The 16,757-nt window shown below is 32.1% G+C and overlaps 1 protein-coding gene across 11 annotated transcripts in view; it reads right to left on the bottom strand.

Moving 5' to 3' along the window:
* Tenm3 (teneurin transmembrane protein 3) overlaps positions 1-16,757 on the bottom strand; it is a 2,430,710-nt gene that overhangs the window by 1,704,626 nt on the left and 709,327 nt on the right. For all 11 annotated transcript variants that reach the window (XM_078031007.1, XM_078031002.1, XM_078031009.1 and 8 more), the window contains exon 5: positions 8,855-8,908. The gene's annotated coding sequence lies outside the window, so the exon portion shown is untranslated. The remainder of the gene's footprint in view (positions 1-8,854; positions 8,909-16,757) is intronic.

The raw sequence follows: 16,757 nt of genomic DNA, 5'->3' as shown, positions 1-16,757 counted from the left end.
AATCTTCAGGATATACAAAGCACTCAAAAAACTTAACTCCAAAGAAACCAAATAAATCAATCAATAAATGGGATAAGGAACTGAACAGATAGTTCACAGAAGAAGAAATACAATTGAGCAAAAAATAGATGAAAAAAATTTTCACATCTCTAGCAATGAGAGAAATGCAAATCAGAACTACACAGAGATTACATCCCACTCCAATCAGAATGGCAATCATCAAGAATACAAGCAACAATAAATGTTGGCATGGATATGGCACGAAAAGTTACACTCATACATTGCTGGTAGAACTGCAAATTGGTGCAACCATCATGAAAAGCAGTATGGAGATTCCTCATAAAGTTTGGAATGAAATCACCATTTGATCCAGCTGTCCAACTCCTTGGTTTATACCCAAGGGACGTAAAATCAGCATACTTCAGTGACACGACAACATCAATGTTTATAGCACCTCAATTCACAAAATGCAAACTATGGAACCAACCTAGGTGCCCTTCCACAGATGAATGGATAAAGAAAATGTGGCATATATACACAATGGAATATTACTCAGCCTTAAAGAAGGATTAAATTATGATATTTTCAGATAAATGGAGCTGCAAGAGATTTTTGATATAGCTCTTACCCCAAACTTTAAATACTTGGGAAAATTAAGAAATAAGAAGATTTGGTCCATTAGCCAACCACAGCACATTTTAGCTTTTTCATTCCTGTCCTCATTCCTTGAAGTATGATTAGTGAACCTCAGGACATGGTATTCTTAGGTATTGAATAACATCCAAAAGAAAAAAAAAAACAATAACAACACATAGTAGGACAAGCAGAAATGTTTGAGTTTGAATTGATAAAGTTGTGTCATTAGTGAAGATTAAACTGAAAATGTACCAACCATAAGGAATGACATTTTGTGATTTTCATTAACTGTGAAAAGTTTGAGATGAACTCTTTTGAGGTAAGCTAGACTCGGGTACCAACAGCACCCCTGTGTGACTGTAAATTCCTCTACAGATCGACCAGCTGTGATTTGACTTAAAAAATTATCTTTGTGGAATTAAAAGCATATTGCTTTCAACAAAAATACACTAAGCACTCTGCTCTTACCATTCACTGATTTCCCATGATTGTTGTAACAAATAACTATAAATCTGGTGTCTTAAAATAACATATTTATTCTTGAGACTGGAAATCAGAAATCACTGTCACTAGGTTAATATCAACTTGTCACCAGTGCCGCGGCCTCTTCAGAGCCATTTCTTGCCTCTTCCAGATTCTGGTGAAGGCTGCTGACATGACTTGACTTGTAGTCATCTCTCTCTGATCTCTGACTCTATGGTCACATTGCCTTCTCTTCTATGTGTTTATTTGTAAACACACAGAAGAAATATATCTGTTTCTCTTTTACAATGCTATTCAATTTCATTAAGGTCCACATGGATAATCGTGGTTATTCTATGTCAGGAGCCTTAACTTAATCATACTTGCAAAGATCTTGTATCAATCATAGGTGGTAGCTAGCATAAAATCCAGGTAGTAGGATATAGATATCTTTTGTGGAATGATTATTCAACCTGCCATATTCCACAGTCTTTTACCACAAATGCCAATACATATCTGTATTAGAATTTAGATGAAAAGGAAAATTAACTTACTACATTATCAAAAAGTTTTGCCACACTATAATTTGTTTCAAACCTTAATTTGTAAGTCTCTATAATTTATCACACATATGCCTCCTTATTTATTCCTGTGTATAATTCAGTCTGTAATTCATTGGTGAATAAAGAAGAAACATAAAAATCTGGAAATTTGAAATATATATTTGTTGTTTTTTATATTTTGTATGTATGGCTTCTTTCTCATGAGCATTAAGGTAGAATTCTAAGAGTCTAATGAAACTGGACAAATACTATTACTCTATTTCAACCCTATGGTCCTCAATGAAAATAATTTGCACAGTATTTTCAATAGTGTTATTACAATTTTGCCACAAGAATGGGGTGTCAGATTTTTATTGTCTGATGTATACTAGGAATTAGAATTGCATGCCCCACCACCTTGACCTTTATCCATATTCTGCATTTTGATTGGATAATCTTTCCACTTCTTCCTATTTATAGCTTTACTAAACTACAAGAAACAGGTGAAATGTCCAGCTAGTAAATATACAGAATAGTGGAAGGTCAAGCCGATAGAGGAGATGGCTAAATTTCATATAGGATATGTAACATTCCAAAACCGGGACCTCATTCTCAGGTAAAAAATTTAAATAAGAATGCAAAATAGCATAACTGAATCCATTCTATAAAAATAAATAAAAGAAAAAATGTGAGAAATTGAACCTGTTCTATGTAAGTTGCAATTTCCTAGCCTTCCATGGAAATATTGTTGAAAGATTACTTGAGGTCACAAAGTCAGTTTTCATTATCACTGAAGTGATGAAAATATATATATTTGTACCATAAGCCCTGTATAAGAAAAGATATTTCAGATCTGCCATTTGTCTTGGGTTGATACAAAATCACAGATTGATTATGACTTTCTTCCATTCTTTTCTGACTGCATGTGCTGATAGACTTGGACAAACAACTGTTTATAACTAGAAAGACTCAACAATTTTACACCAAATACTTAGAATCATCATCAAACATTTGTTCACTCTTCCTTCTAAACTCAGTATTTCACTTAAAAGCACTTATCCATTGTATATAAAATCTGTTACTTTTATCATCTTATTACATGTATATTTTCAACAAATGAAACAAACTTACAAAAGTTTTCTGCATAAACTATGTTTCACATGCAATTTTAAAAGATTACCTGATACAAACTAAGAAGCAAATAATAAGCGGATTTCTTCACTATCTTGATTCAGTATGCCTGGTGCCTTTGTTCATGGAAAGATAATTATGTATGAACTAATTATTAGTTTCACAATGTCTTCCTAATCTTTGAAGAGACCCCTTTTTCTAAAAAAAAATCTACATATATGCTCTAGGACTAGGGGTACATGTATCAGTGGTAGCATGTGTTAGACTCTGGGTTCAAATTCCCAGCACCAAAAAGTAAAAAATAAAAGCACTTAATAAAAATATTAAAGCATAAATATGGTTTGCCTGCTTAAGGGAAGCTAGTATGTTTTAATTTTCACCATCTTAGTTAATTTTAATATGCCAAAGGCAACCTCTTATTTTTATAGGTTAAGAAACAGAATCTTGGAGCTGAGCTACATATTAGATAAATTTTTTCCATAAATTCAAAAAAATGACTAAGAAACTAATTCAGAAGACATCAAAAATTAGTTTAAAGAAGAAAATAACTTTTTCAGTTTTAGAACTTTACAGTGCATCTTTGTTACTTATATTCCACTTAATAATTTTAGATTTTTATTATACCATGCTGAAGTCTATAAACATTTGGATCAAAACATACTGTACTGTTGAGAGATATATGAGCATGTTGGAAGTAATGGTTATGAGAAATGCAAGAAGTATTTTTTGTTGTTGCTTTTGTTATTGTTGAATAAAAATAGAACTTTATTATTAAATTATTTTCTCATAGATACTAAGTCAATATGAAGGAAAAACAACTTTCCAAGATACAGGAAGTAGAGCTTTTTGAAGCTTTAGATGTGACTGGTTAGTGAAAGCCTTGTTGATATGACCTTGACATTGAGCTTGCATCATTTGTCAACTGGCTGATGTAACTCACACTGCATCATTATCACCTGAGCTTATTGTACTTCCATCCTCCACCTTAGAAGTAGGAAGGCAACACAATGCTTACCTAGCATATATTCAATTATGCCTAACTATACTCTTCATAAGAGAAACTTCAGCCTCGGATAGGCACTATTAATAAATTCATTGCTTATGTTCTAAAATTTACAAAACAGACTAAAGATGTAAAACTTTTAATGAAAGCTATATTTCTTTGAATTGGGTGAGTAAAATGCATTGTATGTATCTATTATAAACCACCAGTTGACTAGTAAGTTGAAGAAGGTACTCTTAAAATTCATATTTTTAGTTGGGCAGGGTGATGCACACCTGGAATCCCAGAGACTCAAGAGGCTGAAGTTAAAGCCAGCATGACCAACTTGGATACTAGGCTAAAGGTAAAATTATATTTTGCAGACTGAATGTACAACTTGAAGGATTTTGAGGAGAAAAAAAAGTGATATTTTTAAAAAAGTGATGCCTTATATTAATTTTTATAAGAAGAAAAGTATGTCAATGAGAAGACCAATCATGAAGCTATATTTGATTGAAAGAAATTGAAATGCATTTCTAATATTAAGGTTTTATTAGGATAAAGTACTGATAAGCTTTCTTCTTCATCAATAAGTTATAGTACCATGTAGACTTAAGCCTATAAATGATGAGAAATATTTAAAATTATACAGTGTGAGACAAGCTCCCAGATCCACTATTTACAACTAGTAAATAATATCATGATGGAGGTTTTATTTTAAAAAATAAATAAATAAGGCAAGACTTGAGTTAGAGATGAACTTTGGCTATTTACCACTTCCTGTTCTATATTATTTGCGCCTAATCCCACCCAATATCTCATCTGCAGATAATGACAAAAGAAGATTAAATATCATGTTTATAATTAAGAAGCCATAAGGTAAGAAACATCCTTTAACCTGTAGACCACAATTAATGAACCCAGGTTGCATGCAATTAAAACAGAGAGCAAGTTTACTTTTCCCTACAAGATCAAAGTATAGTTCTGAGATATAATATATTCCATAATTTGGTAATGTCGTTATCAAAAGTCTGGCTTTTTAGATTTCTTTTGTGTTTCATATGTTTTGAGAGGTCAGGGGAGTGAACTATACTATATATTTTTAAGACACTAATAAGATTCTATTATTCTAAATTTTATCATCCTTTAGTGAGAATTGGTATCAATCAGTTTTAGTAAAGACTTTAAAATAGAAATTGTGATTCTTAAAAAGCATTTAAAAGATGTTTTATGAAAATCATCTTACCCTTCAGCAGACCCTTTGATTTGTTACCATATGATTTATTTTTTGTCAGTTATTCTATAACAACCATGGTAGCTTTTTAGTTATGCCCATTACTGATGAAAAAAATCTTTGAATCATTAATGTGGGCCCATCAAATTTTTCCATTATATTAAATTCAAATGATATTTACCAGACTGATAATAAAATAACAACATGATTGTTTAATCTCTGTATTTCCAAAAATGTTAGAAAAGCATACATGTCAAAATACTCTTAGTTGTAGGTATTTTTTTGTGAATCAAAAATGTCTTATTAGTACTCTAGAACATCGTGGTCTAGAGTGACTTGACAATATCTATGATTTCCAAGGAGGGTAGCCACTCACCACATTTGGCTATTAAGTATTTGAAATGTGATGGTACAAGTGGGACATTACATTTCTGTATTTATATAATTTTAATTTTAATAGCCACATGAGGCTAGTGCTACCATATTGGACAGTATATTACAGGAGATAGAACTAATGATCACAGCCAATATAGCCAACTGGTTCGGCCTGGGTTCTGGGATCCACAACCACCATTGGTACCTCCAGGGACTGAGGAGGCACGCAGTGCCCCAAATTGAATTAAATCTTTCTTCTCTTATGACTATTTATTTTAAAATTAGCCTTTCTTCTCCTTCGACCTACTCTCATTTTCAAAGGCATTTCAATCAATAATTATCCTGTAGTTTGCTTCTTCAAACAGGACAGATAACCTCGAATAAATAATCTGGTCTCCATGGTTCCTTAAAGCTAAAGTTTTTAAGCCTTTCTATTCCACCCCCACAGTCACTACCTTTGGTCAGTCTATCAGTGTTGGCTTTTTGGAATTATTATTGCAGTTTTCTAACTGGGTTTTCTCTATGTCTGCAGCTCTCTGTCTACCTTCCCTTAACCTTTTTTCAAAACCACTGTTCAATTAATGTTTCCCACATGCAATTCCACTGTTCCTGACTGTTATAAAATCTGTTAGGGCTGTCTTTTATTTTTCTGGGAAGAAATGAAAAAAAATGCAAAGTCCTCAGTAAAGCTGCAGATATAATTTTAGGCTCTTGTTCTTTCTTACTACTCTGTGACATTTATTCTTTGTGCCCTGAGCATATAATGCTCTCCTCTCATCTTGATCTTGCTACATACTGGATGTCAGGTCTTCCCCTCCTATAAAGTCTGAAATAATTACTGCAGACTTTTTGATCTTTGAGCCATCTACCTCCACCTTGAACCACACATACATACCCCCCCCCACAACGACAACACCATTTCGGTTACAAATTGTTTTAATCAGCTTTTTGCTGCTGTGACTAAAGGATCTGAGCAGCACAATTGTAGAGAAAGAAAAGTTTATTTGAGGGCTTACGGTTTCAGAGGTCTAAGTCCATAGAAGTTTGGCTCCATTTCTTGGGACCCAAGGTGAGGCTGAACATCATGGCAGGAGAGGATGGAGGAGTGAAGCAGGTCACATTACAGTGATCAGGAAACAGAGGGAGACTCCACTGGCCATACACAAAATATGTACCCATAGCCACACCCCCCAGTGAACCATTTCTTCCTGGCATACCCCACCTGCCTCCAGTTATCACTCAAACCCATCAGAGATCAATTCACTGATTAGGTTAAACTCTCACAACCCTATCATTGCTCCTCTGAACCTTCTTGCATTGTCTCACATGTGAGGTTCTGGGGAACACCTCACATCTAAACCATAACACCTGTACTCACAGTGGCTTAAAAAAATATCTTCTCTGAAAGTCCTGCTTTAGCACCCAAGGAGGAAGTGGTTGCTCACCTCCACTTTCTAGATGCTATATCTGACTTGTAACACAGCCCCATCCAAATGAATGGAGATTCTTTGTCAAATATTCACATTTCTCTAGCTGTGTGTGAGCATCTGGAACACAAGAACTTTTCTCTACATATCTCTAGAGGCTAACACCATGCACCTCACTTCTCAAGTTGTTAAATCCATGAATAAATGACAAAATAAAAACAGACTAAGGGTGAGCATTTTAGAAATAAAATAAAATTAGAACAATCCAAAGATAAATAAAATTCTGTGTGCATATTCCAAGTTTTCTAGTTTGGGATCCCAGGAAAGTACAGTTTTGAAAAAAAATATATATGTGTATGTGTGCCTGTATACCTATATTTTTATACATATTCCTATGCATATCATACTTGAATAAACATATTTATATTTGATTGTTTCTATAAAATATGTAAACATTATTTGAAAATGAAAACATACTAAAAACATCTACTAAGAAATAGATTCAAATAAATTTGTCACAATGTTACTTATAAATGACTCAGTCCTGAACTAGTGTTTACCATTTGGTTAATGTATAAGAAAAATGATCCTTATGTTCTTGCTTATGATGACATTTTCTCTGCTCTTTTTCCTTCTCCCTATACATGTTAGGACAGAGAAATAGTATTTCACCAAAAATTTTATGTCATATTTAGGTTATCACACAAAACTAACACCAGTTAATCCCTTCTTATTCACCAATATTCGTCTATTTTATTCACCAATGTCTTTATCTACCAAAGTATAAAAAGCAAAGCTGGATTCCTCAAAATTAAAAGAAAATTAATAATTTATTTTAAATACAGCATATCTTTTCATGAGCCATGTTTGAGCATTTTTATAACTATAACAATCGTTTTCTATTCTATTGTATAACAGTAACGAATTTTGCATTCAGGAAAGATGACACTTTCATTGCCCTGGGAGGGCATTTTAAACCAGAGCTCACTGTAGAGGAGGATTGATAAATAGTTGAACTGTTGAGTCAGGAAAACAGTCAAGAAATAGTACAAGTAAGGAATACAAACCAGAGCACAGTCCAGATTGGACACACACCAGAAATCTATTTGAGTAGATAAAAAACAGTAATTGGAAGTGTTTGGAAAATTCAGAATTCAGAAGTTAGCACTTTTGTCTCTAAAAGTTTCAGAGAAAGAGATGCCTCTGCAAGTGAAGTGAATTCCGTATTCACCTTACAAATAGTTTCCACTTAACAACTCATATCTTAAATTACTTTAATTCCTGGATGAGCAAAGAGCCTGCAGCATGCTGATATTCTCCTATTCAATTTGGAATAGAGATAATTCTCAAGTAATTACATTAATGTAAAGAAAAGGGACACAGATAACCCAGGAGAATGGGTAAAACAAAGTTACTTATGTTCACATTTGAAATAAACATAGGATTAACCACTATGAAAATTACATTGCAGAAGAGTTAAAAATCCATATCATCCTAATTTGTTTACCATTTAAAATCAATTGGTGGAAAGATGCTCTCACCTTTCAACTTTAAAATAATTTATTTTTTATAAAAACCACTTAACGTGCAACCTCAATAAAGATATTAATGGCTCTAAAAAATCATGTAAAAAACATGTTCCTCAATCCAAAATTTGATCAATCAGCAAATAATTGACCATGAGAAACTGAGAATCTGGGTAAATAAGATAATCAAAGAGAAAACTCAATGGTTGAAAATGCAGAAAGTGAAATTTAAATACCAAAACTAACTTAAACCCTGGGAAAAAATGGAAAGATTTTGTCATGGCTTATTTTCCTTTAATATAAAAATGACTTTACTTAAAAAAATTAAAAACTAAAATAAAGTGATTTGACTTTAATTTGATAGAATTTTATGGGAAAATTTTTTAAAGTGAATGAATTTTATAAAAACGATAAATGGCATGGCAGGCTAAATTTTAAGTAATCATATTAACTTTCTCATAAATTTAAGCATTAATGGAATACTAAATATTGAGATGTTGAAGTTTTTTAAAAGTTATTACATATACATAAACACTTACTGTTATTTCCTTGCAGCAAAAATCTATATCCACAGCAGGATCTGAAGTCATTCACTGTTAAAAAAAAAATCACAAAAACATGAATATATTAATTTAAAACACAATAAATTCTAAATTGCAATAGCTACTAAAACTTTTTTATGTTAATAAAAAAACTATTATAATATCCTACTTTTAGTTTATTTTCATAAATGAAAATCTACAAAGTGGAAATTGTTTCTCAGTGTTAACACATAAGTTAAAAACTACAACTGAGAAAAGAAAGAAAATTTTAATTACAGAAAAATACAAAAACATCCTTATTGAAGAAAACAATATATTCACTGTTTCCCCATATTTGAAAGTAATGTGATGACTGGTTTATAGATATTGAATAATGAATAGCTCAAATTTCATTCTGATTAGAAACTTGTTTCAATGTTTATCCAAAATTCTCTGATTCAACAAATCTTTCTTAATCCATCAAATATGAAAATAATAATAAAAAAGACGTCATTAACTTATAGACACTATTCTGAACAATTAAAGAATATATGATGCAATCCATAGTTAAAATACACTATTTCACTCAATACTTGATCAATTTACTAAAGAAAAAGATAAATTAGTTATAGTGTGCTTAATGTTGAACAGTATCTGAATATTTGACCTAAAGTAGAGAACTTAAATAATTATCTAAAGCACTCAGGCCAAAAGACTAATTTGCAAGAATTACCCAGCTCACTGGGGCAAGAAAGAGGAGTCTCTTTCTTGAGTTATTTCTTAAATGCTAATTTTATTTTTCATGGTTGGAATGTACCAAGCACAAAAAGAAATGACATAATTTGAATTAGACATCCACAATCACAAATGAAGTCATCTAAAATGTTATAATAAACCAAAGTGTTGTTCTTAAAAATGCCATTTTTTATTTCTATGAAAATATGTACACATATACTGTAATTAGAGTAAGACTTTTTTATACTTAAGTATTATTTGTAATTTTACATTTCCACTCTACCCAGTACATTTTAATTCCCTTTCCTTTTTTATCCAACATTAAAACTATAAGGCAACTACTGAAATAGTTTTTCCAGTAATATGCTCAATACCAATTTTAAAAGCCAAAAAATTTCCCTGATTTATAAATAAAACTAAAACCTAATATAAAATTGGAAGTGTGTCATTTGTTTAATAAGCCACTTCTTCTATTTGTTCTTTAAGAAACAAAATCTACTGACATAATGTAACCTGAAAGATTTCTTTTTTAAAAAATTTTTTAATATTTATTTTTTTGTTTTTGGTGGACACAACATCTTTATTTTATTTTTATGTGGTGCTGAGGATCGAACCCAGTGCCCTGCGCATGCCAGACGAGCACGCTACCGCTTGAGCCACATTCCCAGCCCATGAAAGATTTCTTTATGTATTTCTCTACTGTGCTTAGTTGTTTTTTTTAAATAATAAATTGAATTGGGGGGAATATTTTAAAGAAAAATTGTTTTAAATTTTCTACAGTAAGTAACCTTAAGAAATGGTTTTCCATCACATAGGGAAAAAGAGATTTTAGGTAATAAAGAGTTTTTGGTCAAGGTCAGAGTAAATACTAGTTTAGATGACCAATCATTAAATCTCTTATTTAAAAATTATTTAATAGCAATAAGTTTAAAGTTAAACTTAGAGAATGTGAATAAAATAATAATCAATGCCTTCTGCTCTTTAACGTTGTTGCTAGTAAGTGGTACATTTTAATATCATTTCCTATAACTCCCAAGCTTCATTTTTATTAATATAGGACAAGTCCTTAAAATGAATGGCTATAAAATTATTTTTTAATTTTATAATTAACTTTTAATTTTTTATAATATACACAAATGTAATATAATTTTATCTTAAGAGTGAAGCTAACCTAAGGCAATATATCTTGAGGATTAGAAGAAACTTATTTCCCAGTATAAAAAAATAATTTTCTTAGAAATTGACATATATAACTTTATTTAGAAATAAAAACAGATTCTATTTTACCTCATTTTTAATTTCTTACCTGTGCAATATATTTTTAGCTTTGCCATACTATTTTTTTTTAATTGTCCTACTCGGTAGAAATATTCTAGCATCACCACACACTGTTCATGTTATTAAATGCATTTGGAGAGAAGAAGGTACTATTACATGGGAGGAAATGGGTCCCTCATCTTTAGATTTAGGTTACATTCAAGGTAGTGGAAGAGATACTAGTCATGGGATAAAAGGCCCACTGTCAATTTCTTTAACATTTCTCTTCTATTTTTGATTGTGGTTTCTTTTTTCCTGTAGTCAAATGTCCTACTCAGGCACACTCCCTGATAGCACTGCATGTTCTACTATTGATGAGTTTTTAGAAGTTCAAAATATTTCTTTAAATGAAATATTGTTTGGAATTGCTGTGCTGGAAGTTGGGATAGGGGTTCCAGAACTCTGTCCTTTCCTCTTCTTTTATCCTCTCCTTAGCTGTGGTTCAGAAGCCACCTCCACCAGGCCTCTAGGTTTTAAGGATTTAAACTCCACTTTTCCATTGCACAGTCTTTCATTTTAAAAAACAGTGGAGGGGAAAAAGACATGGAGAGTCATAAGTTTACTTGTCAAGAAAAAAGAAATGCAAGAGAAGAAACAGTGTGCAGGATTTAGTGAGAATAAAGGAAATAGAGGGGGAAAATGGTATTTCTGCCAAAGTTTGCAATGTGTGAGCCAAAGTATTAACAAAATGACTGGAAGGGAGCCCTGAAAGAAAGGTTATTAAAGAAAAGAAATCCTACACATAAACAAAACTGTACTAATAATTAATATCTCCTTTTTCCCAGATGCATATGTGATTTAAATCTCTGATTTCCTGATACTTTAGGTGAATTACAGAATCCATGTTTCAGGCTGAGAAAGATTTTAATGTAGTTATCTTCGAAAATCAAAAAATAAAATACACTCTCACTTGTAAGCAATAAAGGCAGTATGCTAATTGCCTTAAGATTCTGCCACACATTAAATTACAGAGGTGATGTACTTCAGGAACTGAGTTAAAAAGTAGAACTCTGTTCCTTAAAATGTAGGCCTGGATAATGTCATTACCCTTTCGGCATTCCCTTTATTGTTAAACCAACCAACATCTAATTACATTTAGAAGGAAAAAAAATGAAAAAAAAGTAAACAAACAAACAAAAAACTAAACAAACAAAAAACAACCCTCCCAAAAGCACCCTCATATTTAAGTAGCTACGATAGTATTCACACCCAAAAGCCTGAAGAGTTTGCACAAGGATTTTGGCTGACTTCAATGTCAATTCTCTTCTTTTGAATGTTTAGAAGCTCAGCACCAGACCCTAGTTTCTAGCCTGCCAAAAGGCATGCTGGTTTCTTGGTATGGTTTTCTAGCTCTTTTGCTATTAGTGCATAATTTGACAGTATGCTGCCACGGTAACAGAATTCATTAAGAGCTTTCAGTTTTGTTCTGCCAATGAGGATTGTTGGCTGCATGTAGTGCTGGCCTCTGAAGATTGATCCATAATATTTGTCTTATAAAGCCTTGTCATCTCATAGCATGACTGATGCTACAAAATAATCCATAATGAGCCAGGTTCTCCCAGCATGAGCTACTCCCTAAGGGTAAGTTAGGCACTACTGGAAAGCACATTAACTTCTTTATCATCAAACTTGGGTGCTTAAAATAGACTGAATGAAAGTGGGTAAATTATGCAATCCCATCTTGCACCATTTGGGTTAGGGAGTGGATTAGGAATGTAATCCTTAATATTCATTTGCTACAATATCTTATTGTGGGGAAAAAAAAAAGACTTTCAGCTTTTGACACTTTTCTTTTTAGTCATTTTCACAGTCAAGATTTTCTTGGAATAACTATGGGGTTGATTCAGTAAAGGAAAAAATCTTATTATTTTTAACCAATATTTTCCCCTATGATTTCCATGAAAAATTTAACATACCTTTTGTTATTTTCAACTATATTTTAATACTGCATAATTACATTTCGTCCACATGTTCTGCCTTTAGCTATTAAATTGCTTATTAATCTTTTTTGTAGTGTTCAATAGTGACAGTTTAAAAATCCTGTGAAATCCTTTTATGCAAATGAGGCCAAAGTAATTAAGTTAATCTCTTTGGGGATTGGTTGGCACCAGATTGAAGAACTAACTTAGCCATGTATTCTTTCCCGTGGTAGGAGTGAATCAGGGCAAGTATACTGGAAAATAAATCATTAGTATTAAGTGCTCTTGTACTGAATGAAGAGAAAGAGATGTATAATTTTTATATAGGGCAGTAATTCTCAATTAGGCTGATTTTGCTCCTCAGGGGACATTTGGCAATGTCTGGTCACATTTTTTTGTTGTTATAAATATGGGGTGCTAATGACCTCCAGTGGACAGAGGCCAGAGATGCTACTGAACATCCTATAATGCACAGAAAAGCCTTGTACCACTCCACATACATGCAAAGTGATCTGGTATACAATATCAATAATGTTGAGGTTGGGACACTGGTTTATAGTATACTGGAAAAAAAGGGAGAGTGTAAGCCATATTTGTCTTCTTGTTAACTTGGCTCATAGGGCAAAGAGCATGAAGTTAATCTTTGTGGCCTCAGGCTTTGAGAAGGGCAAGATCTCAGGAGTTCATTGAAATAAATACATTGATTCCTTCCAGTAGTTGGAGAAAGGGGAGCCCCAATACCACCACTGTCTTTGGATGCAGGTGTTTCAATAGAACTTTGAAAGTGTAAGCCACAAACAAAGACACCACCAGGTGAAAGGATAGACTTGTAGTACAGAAAGGAGAAGAATGCATGACTCTGTGTGCTACTGATTTGTTTTGCTATTTTTGTCCACAGTCATTTCTCAACATTTTTCCCCTTTAACTTACTACTTTTGTTATATTAGGCTGTGATGTAGAATTATTTTAATATTTTCAGTAAAGCACTAAATTACTTATATCATCATTTTCTGGGCATCTTCATGAATTCTTATAATATTACATACTTAAAAAAGTGTCCAGCATTTGTATACCTATACACAAACACATATGTGCATGTACATACACATATGTAATATACATACATACACACATATAGATATTTCATTTAATTGAGTTCTTCTCTTCATCCAAAAGGATGTAATTTTGCCCTAATCATCATTAATGATAAAAGGCTAGAAATTTTAAAGAATAAGGCCTCTCTCCTGATAAAACAGTGTATTAAAATAAAAGTATTATGCTGTATTCCCCATTCAGCTAACATTACTGTCTCAAAATTCCTCCTCCTTCCTTTTACGTCTCCACTCATTTTATTTATTCTTCTTTCCTAATTCCAACCACATTTACTAAATGACTGACTTGTGCTAAATTGCTAAAACACAAAAACAAATGAGGTATGATCCTTGTCCACCAGGCATGAAAGTGGATATGAACAGAATGCAGTTGTACCAGCCAAGAGAGTGCAGTAATCAAGTCTGTCAAATATACTTAGCAGAACAGGTTCCTGTTTTTCTTTTAGAATGTGTTTAGTTAGGTCTGATGCGTGTTTTTGTGTTTGATCTTGTTATGTTTCTGATTGCTTCATTTTGTACAATGTTGATTCTTAGGTAACACACTTCAATTATATGAACAATGGTTGTAGTATTTGAGGGGAATCCTGCCCATACAAATTCAGAGTTTTATATGACTTATAATTTATAGACACTATCAAAAAGCATGACAAACAATATTTGTAACAAGAGTTTAACAATTTAAGCAAAAGAAGCATAAGTTGAGAGTCATCATCTTCAACCTTCAAGATCCAAGATACAGATCTGGGTGAAATGCCCAACTCTACAAACATCAAAACAAGAAGGAGAACAAATAACCAAGAGAATGTTCAAAAGTATTTTTTATTTTTTAAAAAAAATTGTTACTTTACTATTACAATGCTTTAACTGGGGACATATTATTTTGTTTTGAAGTTTGAAAAATATATTAAATAAAAGGTTGAGTAACTTCTAGCGCCTCTGAAGATAATCAACCTTTGTTTATGTTATCTTTTCTGTAGCCTGCTATAGTGACAGGTTAAAAATCCTGTGAAATCCTTTTAAGCTAATGAAGCCAAAGTAATTGGGTCAATCCCCTTGGGGATTGTCTGGCTCCAGATTGAAGAAATAAACTATCTAGGATTCTTTCTTTTGGTACTAGTCAGAGAATAAAAGTGAATATTTACTGAATGCCTGTCCTGTGCTAAATTACAAAAACACAAAATAAACAAGGTGTGAGCCTTATCCACCAGAATTGGAAAGCAGGCAGGAAGAGAATACATTGACTAAGAAAGAGCAGAAATCAAGCCTGTCAAATAGATTTAACAACAGAACAATTCACTTTTACCTATACAATTTTGTTTAGGTTTGATAAGGGATATTTCCCATCATTCTGAATTTTGTTCTAATAAACTATACACAACATGTTTGTGTCTCCTATTTTTCTATAGTTATATTTTAAATAGTTGATTTTATTGATGATATTTTACAAAATCCTAAAAGCGGTATAAGGTCTGATTCACTGCAATCAGAAATGGATAATTACAAGTGGTCACTAAGATTATTTTTAACTGCTACATAATAATAGTAGGGAAACTACTAGGTTAATGTAACTTTGTAAGTATAATTTTTAATATTTGCTTTATCTTTATAAAAATGAATGAATATTTGAAAATGTCTGCAAATTCAAAATAAAACTAAACTACACTGAACAACAAAAGGAACTTTGAAACATTTTTAATACTCTAAAAGCTATTTTACCTGATAAAATAAATGTAGAGATTTGTCACAAAAATAAAACTTTAACATAATACAGAAGAATAACAACAAAGTTGGAGGGCTGACACCTCTTGACTTTACGACTTACCATTATGCTACAATCGTCAAGACAGTGTGGTATAGAAAAGGAATAGACAAATAGATCAATGGGATGAAATGGAAAGGCCAGAAATAGACACACATAAATATAGTTAACTGATCTTTGAAAAGAACAAGGACAATACTATGGAGAAAAGATATTTTTTTCAATAAATGGGGTTGTAACACCTAGACATCCACATAAAAAACTAAAAATAATTTTTTAAAAATCTAGAAACAGAACTTATACCTTTCATAAATATTAACTCAAAATGAATCACAGACATCAATGTAAAATGCAGATAAATCTCCTACACAACATAGGAGGAAATCTAGATGGCCTTGGGTTTGGCTATGACTTTTTGATTCAACACTGAAGGCACAATCCATGAATGAAAGCTGGATTTCACTAAAAGTTAGAATTTCTGGTCTGCATGAAACACTGGCAAGAGAATGAAAAGAGTAGCTACATCCTGAAATAAAATATTTGCAAAAAGGCCTATCGATAAAGGGTTGTTACCCAAAACATACAACATGAACTCTGAAATTCTAATATAAGAAAAAATTCAAATTAAAACATGGACAAAGACTTTAACAGACCTCTCACCAAAGAAGATGTAGAGATGACAAATAAGAATGTGTTGTGAACAAATGTCCCATATCACGTGTTATCAAGGAAAGGCATATTAACAACAATGAGATATCAATACCTATCAATCAGAATAGACAAAATCCAAAACAACACTATAAAAACCTGACAAGAAGACAGAACAACTGAAACTCATCGCTGGCAGGAATGAAAAATGGGACAGCCAATTGGAAAATCAGACTGCTTGTTTCTTAGAAAACTATATACACTTTTACTATTTAATCCAGCAATCATGTTTCTTTATTTACACAAAAGAGTTGGAAATTTAGCATGAATAAATAAACCAATTCAGCAATACTTAAGAAACTTTATTCTTAATTGACCAAATTTGAAAACAACAAGATGCCCTTTCATAGATGAATGCATAAGCAAACTGT

The sequence above is a fragment of the Ictidomys tridecemlineatus genome, chromosome 14 (assembly GCF_052094955.1).
Source record: "Ictidomys tridecemlineatus isolate mIctTri1 chromosome 14, mIctTri1.hap1, whole genome shotgun sequence".
NCBI lineage: Eukaryota > Metazoa > Chordata > Mammalia > Rodentia > Sciuridae > Ictidomys > Ictidomys tridecemlineatus.
This window is presented reverse-complemented; position numbering and strand designations above follow the sequence as displayed.